Genomic DNA, 19,027 nt, shown 5'->3' on the forward strand with positions numbered 1-19,027 from the left:
GTTGAAGTTTGAAAGTGTTTTGAAGGAAAAATGAGGTTTTAGGTAATGAAATTGTGAGAGAAGGATTGTAAATTGATTTGAGGCATTTGGGGTCTATTATGAGAGGTTTTGCCACTTGTCTAAGCATTGAAATGGAAGAAATTTGATGTAAGAGTGTTTAGTGGTTGATAAGTAGAGTTTAGCTTAGTTTGGAACTAGTTTTTGGGGGGTTTGGACTAGTGAGAATTTGAATTTTGGGTTCTGTGTTTAAATGGTCATATTGGAGGGTGTTAGTAAGTCATTTGGGACTTGTTGGAGTTCCTAAGTTGTTTGAAAATAAGCCATAACTGACGAAATTCAATTTGGGTCTCTAAAGTGAGATTTTGATAAATTTTAGTTTGAAATATTATGGTCAAAGAGTTTAAAATGTGTTTAGGTTGGTTTAGATACATTTATTTAGGTGCATTTGAGTCTAAAATACGATCTAGGCGCATTAGAAATTAGGAAAGATATATAGAATAGGTCATGAGTGGTTGAGAGGTGCAAATTCTACAATTTCGGTGCTGCAGAACTATGCAGTTTCGTTGAGAGAGTGAGTGTTCGTTGAGCCAACAAAACACTTCTAGCTGAGTAAGAGTTGTCGTTGAGCGATAGGTGAGCGAGCAGAACTCATTGTTTATGTTTTCGCACATCGAGTTTGGTGCACTGAGCGACTAGTCCAAAATTGTTTTTTTTTTTCTTTATATCTTTATTTTCTGATAACCTCTAGTTATGTATTGATATTTAGGATGATGTAGAAGTATCTATGGTATTATATGATCATTAATGTTATATGTTGTGATTCAATGTGAATGTATATGAGTATAATTATGATTTCAAAGGTATGGAAGAGAGTTCTAGGGAGGAATTTCTCAGTGGTGGTTTCAAGTATTATAAATATTAATATGGGAATTTCAGTCTTGGAGTTCATCCTGACATTCTAATGGTCACCCATTCTCAAGTAGAGAAGGGTGATACATGTCGTGAGAATAGCAGGAGGTCCTAGTGTAGGGTTTTACCTTAGACTAAGACGAGTGATAAAGAACTAACCTTGTGTGGTAGGTTGGGGTGGGCCAACTGTTTCACCACAACAAGTGCATGAACTGTCATAGCTCAATATTCATACTAATCCAGATGGTCAAGTTAAAGTGTGGTCATAATATAGTGTTGCTTGGTTTGATGTGTTGTGTGCATCTTAGGTGAATGTTTAACATGTATTAATCTATCTTTATTTGTTTGTATTATAGCTTACTCTTCTACTTGTGTTTGTGTTGTATGTTTTTCTTTATTTCCTTTCTTTGTTATGATTATTTAGTGGGTGTGAGCAGAGGGAGATGATGTTTCTCTAGAGCAGACTTTGGACAGTGATGTTGCGGATGCTTAAGTTGCTTGGTTTAGTTATTGTAGATAGTTTTGAACAATTAAGCTATTATTGTATATAAAATTTTAAAATTTATGGTTATTTTGGATGACTATAAATTATACTTTATAATAATTTATTTAACTGATTTTTTATATTAAACGTGTAATGATTATCATATAGTTTTACACTATATTTTGGGATGTTATAATGATTACAATTTGCTTTTTAAATACAATTTTTCTCACTTTAAAATAGGCACGTCCTAAATAAATTAAATTTTACAAATGTAGATTTTTCTTTTAATTTTAAGAACTAAAATAACCAATAAATCATGTCATAAGTTAACTTATCAATACGTAGATAATATTTAATATATTACCATTTATTTTGGATGATTGCTGAAGCCGGGTTTTAATATATTAAAGAAAGTTTTAAATCTGAGATGGATGCATGTTAAATAAAAATGATCTTGAAAAAAAACACATAAAAATTACTAGTTAACTTTTACCATGAAAGATTAATTATCATCATATTAACATTTGGTTAAGATAATATTTAAGATTAAATATGGTATTGATTTTTAACTTTTAGAATTAGTTTTTTTTTTTTGTAAATTTTGAACTAATTTATTCGTGAAGGCCTGAAAAATAGAGTTTAAAAGAGCAAAAAGGTTATTAAGTTAATAGGACCAGACTTTAAAAACCCCATTTAAAACATCCTGGTCCATTAGTTTAAGCATTATGTCTCTCTTTAAAACTCAGTTTCAGATTTTCTCTACCTTCTCTCTACCACAACTCTATCTTCTCTCTACCAAATCTCTTCTCTGAATCATTTAATCTCCGATCAGGTGCCGCCAAAACGTCTGCAACGTAGTGGGCTTCGAAACTAACCGATTCATTTTGGGTTCTAAGCTGGTAAGTCCCTCCATGCAACCTCTTCTCCGTTCTTGAACTGGGACATGCATTTTGTTTGTTGCATGTGCCTTAAGCTTTCTCCTTTTCCATTTTTCCACTCCATTCTAACTCTAAGAGCTGTTTCCATCACCATTTTGGTGGGTTGTAGGGTTTTATTGAGTTCTTGCGGTTAAGGAACTGTTGGGGTGTTCTTGCGAGATATCCAGTCAAGTTACTCTAAGGTAAGGGGAGCTAGAATACTTCTTTAAATTGCTTGCATGTTGAGCTGTTTGGAATTGATTTGGATGGGTTTGAATTGCTATAATTGACCAATTGGAAGTGATTTAAGTGTGAAATCTGGTATATTTTTGGTTGGATAGAAATTTGGAGTTTTGTGGTTTTTAGGTCACTTTGAGAGTAAGTGAGGTAGTGATTTTAGGCATTTGGGGTCTAAAGCGCAACTAGGCTATTGGGGCAGTCTTAGCCACTGTAATGTGACTTCTTTGAATCACTAAATTGTTCAAACTAGGTGCAAAGTCGTGGGATTGGGTTTTGGGTCCCTAGGTTGGGAAAATTGATGTTTTAGAGTTGAATTTGAGTTTTAATCACTTTAAAATGGTAGTAGGAATGTTTAGAATCATTTAGATAAGTTTAATTAAGTATAAAACAAGAATTAAGGGTGTTAGAAGTTAGTAAAAATGGTTAGAAATGGTCATGTTGGATTCTGCTCATAATTATGCAGAGTTCTGCAGAATTATGCAGAACGCTGCAGTTGACCGTTCGGTCTTGTGCTGCTCTCGGTCGTAACTGGGTTGGTCTCTTTTGAGTCTTACCAGTTCATGACCGTTCGGTCTCTTAATGAGTGTTCGGTTTTGTACTGGCACTCAGTCTCAAGACTCTAAGTGTTCGGCCAAGGCTCTAAGGTTGTGTTCGTTTGGAGGGAAAACATTATTCACGTGAATTACCGCGGATGGATTTCCAAAAGCAAGGTCGTTCGTTTTGATGGATTTGCACGGATTTGGTAAGATGGATATTCGCTGATTTGCGGGATTCCACTGTTCAGCTCATCTCGCAAATGTGAGAGGATTTGCGATGATTTACAACGGAAAGACGTATATACCCATCTTTGCTTCCATACATCAGCCAAAAATAACCGGTTACAGCAGAGTGTAACCGGTTACAGAGAAGAATGAATTTTGCTTGCACCCGCGTAACCTGTTACGCGAACGCGTAACCGGTTACGCAATATATATTTTTTAATTTTTTTATAATTATTTTAATATTATAATTTAAAAAATGTACATTTTAATAAAATTAAGTATATTATATTTTCTAATTTATTAAAAATAAGTTGATTATTTAATTTTTATAATTTTTAAACATTAATTTTATAAATTATTCATAAATTTTTTTCTTTATAAACATTTTTATAATTAAATATAACATTTTATATTACTTTTATAACTAGGGGCATTTTGGTAATCTTTAAATTCTACCAATTAAACTAATTCTTTTTAAAATCTATCACATCAATCAAATCCTACACTAATTCTCACAAACTTTACTTCCAAATCCACTCTCAATTACCCACAAATCCACTCAAAAAAACAATTAAAAAATTACCCTCAAATCCACTCAAATCCATTCAAATCATCTCCCCCAAATCATCTCCCCCAAATCTACCCAAAAGAACACAGCCTAAGTGTTCGGCCAAGGCTCTAAGTGTTCGGCCAAGGCTCTAAGTGTTCGGCCAAGGCTCTAAGTGTTCGGCCAAAACTCTAAGTGTTCAACCAAAGCTCTAAGTGCTCGGCCAAAGCTCTAAGTGTTCGGCCAACGCTCTAAGTGCTCGGCCAAAGCTCATAGCGTTCGGCCAAAGCTCCTACCGTTCGGTTTCTCTTAGTGGTCAGTCCTAAATAGTGTTCGACCACTTCTTCAGGCTTATCTTTTATGGACCGTTCAGTCTTGTCCATTGGGAAGTGAGATACCGTTCGATCTCTACCATTTATAGGGTGTTTGGTCTTGCTCATAATGTGTTGATGTTTTCTGTTTGGCCGCCATTTCTATTTATTCCAGTATACTATTTTGATTAATTGTTCCAGTTGCTTTAAGGGCTTATGTGTGCATTATCATGTTGGTGTTAAAGTTGAAAGTATTAGTATTGGACGTAATTTCTTGATCCTCAAGGGGGGATACATGGTGGTGCCCTTTCAGTGTGTTTAGAATGATTTGCATGGTAGCTCAGTCTTGGGGGTTTTCCTGACGCTCCAATGGTCTTTCATTCTCAAGTAGAGAGGATTGATCCATGTGGTGAGGAGTAGGAGGAGGTCCTAGTCTTGGGTGCTTCCAGTATGGCCCAAGGTGAGTGATAACGGACTAACCTCGTGAGTGTGGTAGGGTGAAACCCATTGGCAATGGTTTTGTAAAGCAGTAGAAGCCACCACGAGTGCATAACCCGCCATAGCTCGGCAATCATTCTAAGTTCGGATGAGTCAGGTTTAAGTGCAACAAGTCATGTTTGTGTAGTGTAGTGTATCTGTCTTTACTTGCATGTTGCGTGTGAATGTTATAACATGATTTTTATATCTAGCTCAGCCTTGCTTTTGTGGTTGTGTGTTGCTTGGGTATGTTTTTCTTTTGCAATGATCATCCACTTGAATGTGAGTAGAGATGGATGAGGTGCCCCTGGAGCAGACTTTGGAGGAAGATGATGTTGCTGCTTAGTTTAGTTAGGACTCTTAGTTGTCCTTATTATTTTGAAATACTCTATTATGTTTTAAATTCTGACTCTTAGTTGTCCTTATAATGTGGGATGTTATATATTCACTTATTTTGATAATAGTATGAATTTAGTTTTTTAATTAAATTTTATTAAATTTATTTAATTTTTTTTATTAATATTAAAAAATATATCAAATAGAGTAAATAACTAGTTTTCATTTTCATTTAAAGTCAGGTAAAAATATATTTAATTTTAATATTTATTAAACAAAAAAGAAAAAAATCTATATTGAATTGCACCTTAATACTTTGAAAGAATAAAAAATGTTCTTTAACCATTCAAATGTAGAAATGCGGTGGCTCACCTCATTAGACCCTCCACCAGTTACAACCTCTGCAAGTCACTACCTAGATGCACCCATAACTTGCTTTATCATTTAGAGCGTTCTCACCTAAATGGTCTGGTAAGGAAGTCTCACAGGTATCAATTATCTGAAAAGAATTAAAATTAAAATTAAAATTAAAATTATATTTTAATAAGTTAACTAAATTTAAAATTAATTTATATTTTATCATAATTTAATTAAGATTAAAATTTATTTTATATTTTATTGAGTTAAATTTAATTAAAATTAAAATTTATTTTATATTTTATTAACTTAAAAAGTAATTAAAATTAAATTTTAATTTAATTTATATTATATATTTGTATTTATTTTTAAAATTTTAAAATTCTTTTTTACACCTGCGACTATCCATAAATTATGGATTTTAAAAAATCAGTGTATTTTAAATGGATATTTAATAGATGATTGGTTGAATTTTCTGTTGTGAATCGAATAGATATTATTTGTGTTCCATTCAACTCGTTATCATTTCTAATTAAGACATAAAAATCGATAAATTGATGAAATAAATAATAATATAAGAGTTTAAATGAGTAGAGGATGATCGAAAAATCAAATAATATAACAATAAAACATGAGTAATTTTGAGCCGTAATTGTAATTTATGTAATTTATTTTTCTTTTATTATGATGTAATAGTGAGTAAAGGATAAAAATAAAAATAGATTATTTAAATATAAAATAATGTGATAAATTATGGATACAATTCAAATACTTTATACTTTATGAATATAGCAAACTAAATAAATGTCAAATATAATAATGAATTTAGCAACGTGAGACACCTCTTTCACGTATTTTCTCAACCAGTTTCTTTAACATTGATAATTTAGTTTATTGTTTACCATATGTCAAAATGGGTCACTCGACTTGACTCACTCGACCTGACCCGACTCACCACGGTTGGTCACTTAGTGAGCTAATTCAACCCGGTTCATTTATTAGTGATCTAGAAAAATTCGAACACGGCTCAATTCACCACGGGTTGGTGGATAAACGGGTTGGGTCACAGGCTCATTTAATTACAATTGTTTTTAAATAAAAAAAATTACAAACTTTCTATAATTCAAATTTAAACAAATTTCATTCCTAAATTTTACTCCCAACATGGATGTTTAATTAATTTTGAAAATAAGAAAGTTAAATAATTTTTTCATCAGTAACCATACATCATTCTATTTGTAAGGACTGAGAAGAGTTAGCCTTGAGAATGCACAAGTGGCAACAGATAATGGGACTGAAAGTATGATAATAAAATAAGCTAATATATATATATATATATATATATATATATATATATATATATATATATATATATATATATATATATTTATATATATATATATATATTTATATATATATATATATATTTATATATATATATATATATATATATATTTATATATATATATATATATATATTTATAAGCTGGATTTAAAGTTCCTTCATTATTTGAGAAACTTGCATCGCTCTTCAAAGCCATTTTCTTCCCTATCCTCTCTTCTCTGCCTTCTCTCTTTCATTCCTCTTCACTGAGCCATTGGATTTTCGATCAGGTGACGCCCAAGCATCCGCAACGTAGAGGGCTTCATAATTGACCGATCAGTTTCGAGTCCTAGGCTGGTAAGTTCTCCTGCCCAGTTTATCTATTGTTCTTAAATCTAGCACATGCAATCTTTGCTGGTTGCATGTGTCTTGTGCTTTCCCTTTTCATTCTCTGCTCAATCCTAGCTCTAAGAGTTGTTTTCTATCACCAATTTGGTGGTTTGTAGGGTTTTGTGAGTTATTGCCGTGTAAGGTACTGTGGAGGAATTCCTGTAAGTGGGCTGTAAATTTGAGGTAAGGGGAGCTAGAATATTTCTTTATAATTAGTTGCATGTATATGTATATACTGAGTTATGTATTAACTCTGTTGTTTGGGTTGCATGTTAAGTTTTGAGTAGATGGAATGATATGTATTGGAATGTTCATCTGTGAATCTATGAACCGATGCTTGTGAATTGATTTAGATGTGACGTGTAACTGGAATTGAGTATACTAGATGAAGGTAATCTGCAGTGAGAACTGTTATGTTATAGGTTGAGTGATTTTGGTAGTGTTTCAGGTTATTTTAGAGGAAGTGGGATAGTAAATTTGAGAGTTAGTGGTCAAAGGATCTTGTGGTCTATTGGGGCAGTCTTAGCAAGTGTATTGTGACTTGTAATTGGAATTGAGTATACTAGATGAAGGTAATCTGCAGTGAGAACTGTTATGTTATAGGTTGACTGATTTTGGTAGTGTTTCAGGTTATTTTAGAGGAAGTGGGATAGTAAATTTGAGAGTTAGTGGTCAAAGGATCTTGTGGTTTGTTGGGGCAGTCTTAGCAAGTGTATTGTGACTTGTTTGAGTCACCAAAGCGGTCCTAGTAGGTGCAAAGTGTTAGAATTGGGTTTGGGGTCCTCAAGTTGTGGAAATTGATGTTGAGGAGTAAAAGTTGAGTTGTAATCACTTTAGAATTGTAGTAGGAAGGTTTAGGAACATCTAGAAAAGTTTAATTAGGTGTAAAACATGAACTAATGGTGTTAGAAATTGGAGAAAAGGCCTAGAAATGGTAAGGGGGTGTGTGAGTGCATAATTCTGTAGAATTTACGTTCTACAGATTATGCAAACTCGCTACGCGAATGGTCTCGCATAGCGAGTCTCTGTAGAGGGTGCTCTCTGTTTGAGTCATTCGTTTTGCGAGCTGGTGCGCTGTGCGAATGACTGGAGGGTGCTACTCTTTGTCTAGTGATTCGCATAGCGAATCTGGGCGCTGCGCGACTGATGGTGGCCTGGAGCCTCTGTCAATTTAATTCGAAAGGCGAATTGGGCACATAGCGAGAGGTTTTAGGGGGTTGGTCTCTGTCTAAGCTCTTGCATAGCGACTCGGGTGCGCTATGCGAGAGGCTTGAGGTCTAGTACCTCAATGAGCCAATTCGCCTTGCGAGTGAAGGTGCATTGTGTGAGAAGCTCCTGTCTCGCCTTGTGAATGGAGTGTGCTGAGCGAATCCTCTGAGTCCAGTCTACTCTTTAGCTATTTGTTTTGGTTTGAATTAAGTGTGTGTGATGACTGAAAGACAATGTATGATTGTTGTGTTGTGGTTAAATTGAAAGTGTACGAGTAAAAAGGTTGTGGTTGGTATTGCAAATGATAAGTGTGGTTATTGGACGTAATTCCATGATCCTCAAGGAAGGGATCCATGGTGGTGTCCTTAGTATGTTTAGAATGATTTGCATGGAAGCTCAGTCTTGGGGGTTATCCGGAAGCTCCAATAGTCTTTCTTCTCACTTAGAGAGGATCGATCTATGTCGTGAGGAGTAGGAGGAGGTCTTAGTCTTTGAGGCTTCCAGTATGCTCCAAGGCGTGGTACAGACTAACCTCGTGAGTATGGTAAGGTGAAACTCACTGGCAATGGCTTTGCAAAGCAGTAGAAGTCACCACGAGTGCATGACCCGCCATAGCTCGGACGAGTCAAGTTTAGAGTGTAACAAGTTATGTTATGTGATCCAGTAACTTTGAATTAAACTTGCATGTTGTGTGTGATTATTATAACATGATTTTTGTGTATCTAGCTCACCCTTCTGCTTGCTTTTGTGTCTGCTTGTGTGTGGTGTTTCCTTTTTACAATGATCATCCATTTGGATTTGAGCAGAGGTAGATGAGATGCCTCTAGAGCAGGCCTTGGAGGAAGACGACGCTGCTGCTTAGCCTAGTTAGGATTCATAGACGTTTTGTGTATTTTGAAATACTCTTCTGTGTTTAAAATTTTAAATTATAGTCATTTTGGGATGACTGTAATCTTAATATTTTATATGTGATTCTTCTTCTAATTGTTCTATTATATTAAAATATGGAATACTATATTATATAATTATATATAATTGCGAGGTTACACTATTTACAATGACAACAAAATATTATAAGAAAGAAATACATGAATTTATAATTGAAATTCATATAAAAAACAAATTCAGGAGTTAAATATACTTTTGAAATTAATCTATAATATAAATGGTTTTTATATTAATTTTGTCTTGTATAATCTTACAAAGTAATCACTGAAAAACTGTAGTTTGGTAGTCCTGTTAATTTAGATTAATCACAAACACATTGAACAAGTATCAAACCAAAATAATTGAGAAATAATATATATATATATATATATATATATATATATATATATATATATATATATATATAAACATTGAGCAGAAAAATTTAAGAACGAGTTAACATAAACAATAGATAAAGAAAACAATTTCGTAAACTTTTACCTTTTTAAAAAAACCAGTTTAGCTCGTTGAAACAATAAGTTTGATACCACTTCTTTTCATTATTGTTTCAAAATTAAAGTCATTGACAGAACCATAAATAAACACTTGCTTTCTCGAATAAATAAGGAAAAAATACAATTTATTTTAAATATTTAATTTAGGATATTTAATGAAAACACAAGGTTCAAATCAAATGAACAAATATTATTTTACTAGTTTTCTTTAAGTTTTTCTTCCAAACTACATAACACCAAAACTCATTTGGGATCACGAACCTATTTTCAAAAAAAAATCAAATAATAAAACATCATAATTAGAGGATAATTTGATAAAAAAAAATATCATCTAATCATTTCACATAACTTATGAAAATCCTAAACTTTAACCAAAATTTGTAAAAGAAAAATCTAGAAAATTTTTTATAGAACATAAATAAACTTAATGATGTTAAAAGTAATATTTATTCTAATACCTACTTAATGATTTTGACAAGTCACAAAAAGGATGAGAATCAGATTCAAAATCTTAGAGAAAAATTATAAACGGTTCAGAGAGAATTTGTGATTTTATAAATGAATAATTAAATATTAAAATTTTTAGTCTACATACAAAATATAAATAGAATTTTATATTTATTTTCTTAAAAAATATATATCTTTCAAATTAAAATGGACTTTCACACTTTTATTGATTTTTTACATACATATATTTTCTATACAATCGGGGTCGTAAGGTCATGTGTTTCTTTTAATGCTGTAATAAACAAGTGTGTAGAATAAGTTTAAAAGTTTATTTCTTTTAATAATTTTTTAAGAATGAATAAAAATAGGTTTAAATAATTGGATGATTCACATATTTATTAAGAAATATGAAGTGAGTCCTTTTGCTTTAAAACGATCTCAATTAAGTTTTAAATTTTGTAAAATCCTAACAATTAAGGTTAGGCATTAAAATGTGATGACGTGGTGCACAATAAATGTATTAAGGTATATCATTTTATTACATGAAAATATAATTTAAATTATAATATGAAATTAGAATTTAATTTAAAAATTTTGTTATTGTAAAAATTTGGTGTAAATTTGAAATTTTAAAAGAGATATCAAACAGGAATTAAGGCAGTTTTATCACTACCATCGTCTTTCTGCAAATTTGTTATTGTTACATTTTTCATTTCAACACTTTTACAAACATAAGTTCGTTTTAATTCATAAAAAATTGCAGCACCATCACAATTTTTCTCATTTCTTGCTCATCCTCCATCCTCATTGAACTCCTATTCTCTTTGGGAACGCAGTAGCCTCTACACCCAACTGACTCCAACACACCATTGTCTTCTTAGTTCACACAAAATTTCTCCCTCATCATCTTTCTTCTTTCCTCCTGACTCATATATCAAGATCAATTTTCTTTTCTTCTAAAAAACTTTTCACTAGATCTCACCCAAGTTTAAATTTCCAAAAACCCCAAAATTTGCAACTACACTGAATAAGACGTTATTGGAAAGTGCAAAAATGAAAAACTTGACAAACTCCAACACACCATTGTCTTCTTTGGTCACACAAAACTTTCCCCCATTATCTTTCTTCCTCCCTCCTAATCGGACATGCAACAAAACCCAAGAACCAGAAACTGCAATCTCCAAACCCTAACTCGTGTAATCTTCCATGGGAACTCAAGCTAATCCAGAGAACGCGAATCACAAGTCTTCATCCTCGTGCAACCATGGTGAATCCATCAACTTGCAAACGAATCATCAAACCCAATTAAAACGCGAAATTGCGTCTTCCTTAATTGTCTCGTCTTCGAATTCTAAATCCTTAATTCCCTTTGAGTGTTGCTCCCTCCACCACCACTAAATGCTCCCTACACCACCCATACCCAATTTACCCTTACTATAAAACGGATGTTAACATTTGTTTCACCTTCAACGGATGTTGACATCCGTCTACATATTTTAACTTTTTTTTATATTTTAGTTTATTGTTTTTATTTTAGATTTTATTTTAATAATATTTTTTATTTACATAATATATTATAAAAAACAAAAAAATAAAATACTTTATAAATTGATTTAAAATATAAAATCATTAAATAATATTTAGATATTAATTTAAAATATAATAAATTAATAAACTAAAAACTAAAAAAAACATTAACGAATGTAGCACATCCGTTTAAGTAATTATATAAAAAATAATTAATTAATTAATTAAATAATAATACATAAATTAAATTAATAATAATTATTTTATTAAATAAAATAAAATTAATTTATATATAATTATATAATAAATTAAAAATTTAAATAATATTTATATATTAATTTAAAATACAATAAACTAATAAACTAAAAACTAAAAAATAAATAAATAAAGAAAACCTTAACGCCACATCATTAACAGACGCCGTTTAAGTAATTATATAAAAAATATTTAAATAATTAATTAAATAATAATAATAAATTAAATTAATAATTATTATTTTATTAAATAAAATAAATTTATATATAATTACGTAATAAATTAATTTATTTTATTTAATTAAATAATTATTATTAATTTAATTAAATTATAAAAAAAATTAATTAATTATAATCAACTGGTTTAAGTTTTTTTTTTAAATTTTAGTTTATTTAGATAATCTATTTTAATTAATTTATAGATTATTATAATACATTACCTAAATTAATTTTATTTTATTTAATTAAATTATTATTATTAATACAATAAATTAATTAACTAAAAACTAAAAAAAACACATAAAGCTTAAACAGATATGGACACATATGTTAACAGATGTGGCATATCCGTTGAAGAAAAAAAAATTCTTTAACGGATGTCGATATCCATTGAAGAAAAGAAGTGGGATGTAGGATTTTTTAAAATATAAAGATTAGTTTTGAAATTTTTAAATAATATGGTGGTGCAAGGAGCAATCTGGGGTAGTGTAGGGAGTAACCCTCGTTCCCTTTCGAAATCTCTAATCTCAACTTCACAAAATCTTTAATTTATTTTTTTAACTAAGTTTAACCAATTACATAAGGTCAAGTAAAAAACCAATACATCATCTTACTTTAAATATTAATTATACTTAATAGAAACATTTACATCAGTATATTTACTCTACAATAGGTTATATCTCTTGATCTTGTTTCTGACCATTTAACAAAAAGAACTTAATTATTATTATTTTACAAAATTTAAGATTCAATTGAGATTGTTTTAAACAAGAGGAGTCCCTACATATTTTTTTCACAAATATAAGCATCAAGGAATTAAACCTTAAAAATATGTTCAGGAGTTGTTATAAATTTATTAAAAAGTAAGAATAGTTTTGAGGATAAAATACGAACAAAAAAAAAATGTAGAGTTGGACTGTGGACTCTACCAGAAATATAAGAAATATACTTAAGTGAAAAGTAATTAATTAGATTGATGCTGTGTTGGTTACAAGATAAAACAAAATAGTACAGGGACTTAACTTCATATATAGGGGTGTAATTAGAAGTTCAAAAACTTATAATATTATTATATTATAATTTTATAATTTCATATTTCATAATAATTTTATAGTTACATATTTTATAATGTTAACTAAATTTAAAACGATTTTGATTAAATACAGTGAATCTTGAAGGAACTTCTCTACGTCGTAGTCCCTTACAACAAAACAAAATATTATGTGAGAATAATATGAAAATACAAAATAATTACAAAAATATATCTAACTACATAAACTCAATTAAAATTTTAAAAACTGAATAAACCATGAAGATTGAATAAAAACTCAATTAAAATTACATAAATTTATCATGAAGTTAAATTATAATTAAACCTAAATATTATAACATGTTTTATAAAAAATAAAAGAAAGCAATTATATAAAATAATTCAGAAAAGAAAAGGAGATTATTTAAGTGTGATGAGTTTGTTGGTTTTGGGGAAAGATGAAAACGAGTAATACCTCGGGGACATTTGCCAAAAGCCCTTCCCCACTAAAAGACAAAACTTCACAAGTTCCCGTATCAGCCCAGTCGCTATCACTCTTATTTTGCATCCATAATTCCTTTTATTTTCCTTCAAAGATAAATTGATTAATAGATAACTTTTGTATGAAATAAGTATTGTTTTATTGTGTTCTAAATTTTGTTATTCATTTTTTTACCTAAATAGAATTATAGTTGACATAAAATGAAGGAGTTTTTAATTTAGTTCTTATAAAAAAAATACTGTTTCTTAATTTATTTCAAATTTAAACCAAATTTAAAATTATCAATTTTCATATATGTCATTAATTAAATATTTATGAATGAAACTTTTTTAAATATTATATAGGTTATTTTATGATTAAATATGTTTTTAATTTTTGAGTTTTACTGTGAAATTAAAGTTTATTTATGTTTAAAATTTTGAATCTTAAACTTTAAAAGTAAATGTATGTATGTCTTTTAATTCAATTATGTAAAAAATTATTTGTGAAACACTTTTTCCATGTGATATTAAAGCGAGAACGTGTCATATGATGTGAACAACTAAAATGTTAATACATAACACATTTGATACTTGAAAAAGGTAATGTATTTATTAGACTTATTCAAGCAAAGAAAATATTATAGGGAGAGTATTGTTTATTTAAAATAGATAAAATCTATTACTTCTTTTTAATGCATAATTATAGGAAACAAAATGAGATTTATATATATTAGGTTATGCAATTATAACGATAAAACAAAAGAGAAATAAAAGAGAGAAAAATAAAAATATTTTATTTTTGTGTTTATTTAGGTTGTGAATTGAGTGTTTTTAAACACTATTTTGTAATTTTTCCTTTCAAATAAAAGGTCAGCAACAACAACATGAAGACATATGCATAATTGGTTGAACTCTCTTATCAATTTTGTGTGTGATTATTCCACATTTATATTATTTCCATAAATATAATTACAGGAAATGTGCGTTATTTCCTAACAACCGGTATTAGAGCCAAATTGTTATTGTTGTTTATTTTTATAAACGATCAAGAGGGAGTCAAATTTGAGTGGAAGCTACGACTGCATATGAAAGAAAGGTTAAAATTGAAAAGTTTAATGGTACAAACTTTGACTTTTGGAAGATGCAAATTGAAGATTCTTTGTATAAAAAAAAGTTGTATCAACCTATCTCAAGAAATAAACTGGAGGACATGAAAGATGAAGACTGAACTCTTCTTGACAAGCAAGCTCTTGGAGTTATTTGTTTGACATTATCTCACAATGTTGCATTCAACGTTGTAAAAGAAGCAACCATAACAACTCTTATGACAATTCTTTCTAGAATGTATGAAAAAACTTTGGGTGTTGCTCCCTCCACCACCACACCTTTCTCCCTCCACCTCCCATTTATTATTTTGCCCCTAAGTAAAATTTTATTTTTAGGGTTATTATTTTTTAATTTTACCCATTCACAACCTATTCCACTAATAACCTATTCTAGTCCTCCGTACATGAGTAAAATACTTTTCTTTCATTTTAACATTATATTTCTTCCTCTCTTTCTTTCATCGCTGTGAGATACTACAAGTTGCAAAGGTTGGTGGTGGTGGAAAGAATTATCAAGCAGTCTCCCTCTCGTGGTGCAGTGTCGCTCTCGTGGTGCAGTGTGTGGAGTGGTGCAGTGCGTGTGTTGCTTCCTCCAGGTGCGTATTCGAATAAACCTTCAAATAAAACCCTAAAATAAAAAACGTAACCTTTAAATGGAGGTGACATCCTTCAACGGATGTCAACATCCGTCAACAGATGTCAACATCCGTTTAAGGTAAAACGAATGTCGACATCCGTTTTTCCTTAAACGGATGTTGACATCCGTTGAAGGATGTCTCCTCCGATTACGTTTTTTATTTTAGGGTTTGTTTTATTAGTTTATTCTTTATTTTGGAAATATTTTAATAATTTAATTTAAATGTTTTGATTTATTATTTTTGAATATATTTTTAATGTATTTTAATAATGTAAGGAAAATGAAGAAGAAAGAAACGGAGGAGGAGAAGTGAAACGGAGAAGACAAATGGGGTTGCAGAGTAAAACAGAAGACAAATTGTTAAACGGAAATGAGAGATGGAAAGATTGGGTGCAGGGAGTAAAGTAGGAGAACTAGGTTTGAAATAAATTAAAATAGTAAAAGTAAAAAAATTTAATCTGAGGATATAATTGGAATTAAAAAAAATTGGGGAGGTGGAGGGAGAAATGTGTGGTGGTGGAGAGAGCAACACCCAAAAACTTTAGTCTTAAACAAATTTCATTTGATAGGACGATTACTCAATTTACGGATGACAAAAGGTTTCATTAGCAACTACAACATCTAAATGAACTCAATAGAGTCACAACCCAATTGAGTTATGTTAGAATAGAATTTGATGAAGAAGTACGACCATTAATACTTTTGTCTTCCCTACTAGAAAGTTAGAATGTTACTGTCACAACTGTGAGTAGCTCATCAGGAGGTAACACGTTAAAATTTAATGATGTTTGTGACTCGGTTCTTATTGAAGAGATTCGATGAAGAGAGTTAGGTGAATCATCAACCTCTTTAGTTTTGCATACAAAATATGGGAGAAGTTTAATTAAAGGATATAGACATGGTAAATCTAAGAAAGGATATATATAGGTCCTAAAACCCTCGTAACTTTCATGACTCAAAGACAACTGAGTGTTGAAATTATGGAAAGATTGAGCATTACAAAAATTAGTTCAAGAATGAAACAAAGAATCAAGATATGAAGGCAAAGGAAAATCTTGCTTTTGTTGTAACATATTAATATTATATTACAAAAGTTGGTTTTGGAACGTTAGTTTTATAAAGTTGGTTTTGGAACATTGGGTAGAAACTTTTGCAACGTTCAATTCATTTTCTTAAGTGCTCCAACGGTAAAATATTTAATGGTTTTTATTTTCTTTTATTGATTTTATTCTCTCCTAGCTTTATAAATAGAGAGTTCTTCCTCCATTCTAAAACACACAAAAAAGCAATCTTCTCTCATTCTCTTTTCTTCTTTTACTCTTCTAGAAATATTCTGGGTTTATTCTAAGATCCTTGCTACTTTTGAGATCCTCAGAGATATTCTGGGAAGTTCTTGTTGTATCCTGGGGGACTTGCACAATACACCGCGGATAAGTCCTTAAAGACAGTGAATCTACACGCCTCAGGAAATATTGTATATCTAAAGAAAGGAAAAGAAATAAGAAGACGAGGTACTTGAGTAATTTTTTTGTATACTTTACCTACAAGGAGAGAAGCACAACCAGGTATTTTCTCGTTTACCAATCTTAAAATTGTTGGGGTGTAGGTAATTTTACTTAATTACTTTAAGAATAAATTTGGTACATGCAATGAGATTGTCGCTAGAACCAAATTGTTTCTAGAATCAAAATATGAAAGGAAAGATTTGGGTAAAACCAATGTAATTTTAGGTGTTAAAATCATAAGGAAGGGAGATACTTTGTGACTTTTATAGATGATCACTCTAGAAAGGTATGAGTTTACTTTTTGACACACAAGTGAGAAGTATTTGAGGCTTTCAAGATTTGGAAAGCGATGCTAGAAAATGAGACAAGATTGAAGATCAAAAAGTTTGGAACAGACAATAGTGATGAATATGAAGACAATAAATTTAAAAAGTTTTGCTATGACCACATGATCAAAATGGATTGGGTATGCCTCAACACAATGATGTAGTTGAACATATGAATTGAACATTGACTGAAAGAGCTAGATGCTTATATTTGTAGTTAGGCTTTATGGGGGAACAACACAACAACTTACTTAATCAATCAAGGTCCATCCATACCATTGGAGCATAAGATATGAGAAGAGGTATGAAGTGGAAAAAGGTCAAACATCGAAAAAGTGCACTTTCACCAGTTATGGTGAAAATGAGTTTGGCTATTATTTATGGAATAATGAAAACAAAAAGATTATTTGTAGTATAGATGTGATCTTTAATGTACAAGAACAGGGACAACACATACACTAAAAACATAGAAAAGAGCAGTCCAATGTATGTAGAGGTAGATGATGTTCCATAAACTTTTGTAATTGATACTCCTTAGTCAAAGGAATCAATTGAAAATAACAATGACAAACAAATTGATACAAAAAAGCCTTATACTCTAATTCATGTTTTGATAGGGTCGTCTCGACCTCATAAACCTAACAAGAAAAATCAAAATTATATATTATTTATTGATGTTAGGGAGCCTAAAAACTATGAGGAAGCATGTTAGACTTCAGATGCTAATGAGTGGAAGTTTGCTATTAAAGATGAGACGAAGTCTTTAATATCTAATCAAGCATGAGAACTAGTAGAGTTGCTTATGAAGAAAAATGCACTTCACAACAAATTGGTGTATCAAGTAGAGGAGGAGCATAACGACTCTAAGAGATACAAAGTCTGATTAGTTGTCACATGATTTCAACAAAAGGAAGGAATTGACTACACAAAAGTCTTTACTCTAGTTATTAAACTTAATGTCATTGAGATAGTCTTAAGTATTGTTGCTTGTGAAGGGCTCTTTACATTGAGCAATTAGATGTAAAGACCAAATTTCTTCCTGGAGACTTAGATAAAGAGATTTACATGCATCAACCAGAAGGTTTCTAAAAATAAGGGAAAATTAACATGGTATATAGATTAAAAAAGAGCTTGTATGATTTGAAACAATCTAAAAAATAATGATAAAAGAAGTTTCAAAGCTTTATGCACAAGGAAGGTTTTCACAAGTGCAATGTTGACCATTGTTGTTTCTTAAAGATGAATCTAGTTATATCATTTTGTTACTTTATGTTGATGATATGCTAGTAGCAGATTCATATATGGTGAAATTAAAAACCTGAAGATAAAATTGTTAAAAGAACTTGACATGAAGGACTTAGTTCTTGTAAAGAAGCCTTGGAATGAAAATCACACAAGATAAGCAAAAGGAAATTTTGTAGTTATCTCAAGCAGAGTACATCCACCATGTTTTACATATATTTAACATGGGGAATACCAAAATAGTAAGCTCACCTTTGGCTAGTCATTTTTGTTTATCCAAGGACCAATAATTTCAAACAAACGAAGAAAGATAATTCATGGCTAAAATACTTTCAACTTTTTAACCATAATATTGTTATTGGTGGTTCAACAAACAACTCTTAACAAAGAAGATCTAGTCGAAAATTCTTTATTCATTTAAAATTAAATAATTTATTTTGGATTGATTAGTAATAACTTGAATTGGATGTAGGGTTGCGAAATTACAAAAGTACATAATCATTAGTTGTTAAAGGATATGGAAGTTGTTCAATGATGTTTGATT

This window comes from Vigna angularis, chromosome 7 (assembly GCF_016808095.1).
Source record: "Vigna angularis cultivar LongXiaoDou No.4 chromosome 7, ASM1680809v1, whole genome shotgun sequence".
NCBI classification, from domain to species: Eukaryota; Viridiplantae; Streptophyta; class Magnoliopsida; order Fabales; family Fabaceae; genus Vigna; species Vigna angularis.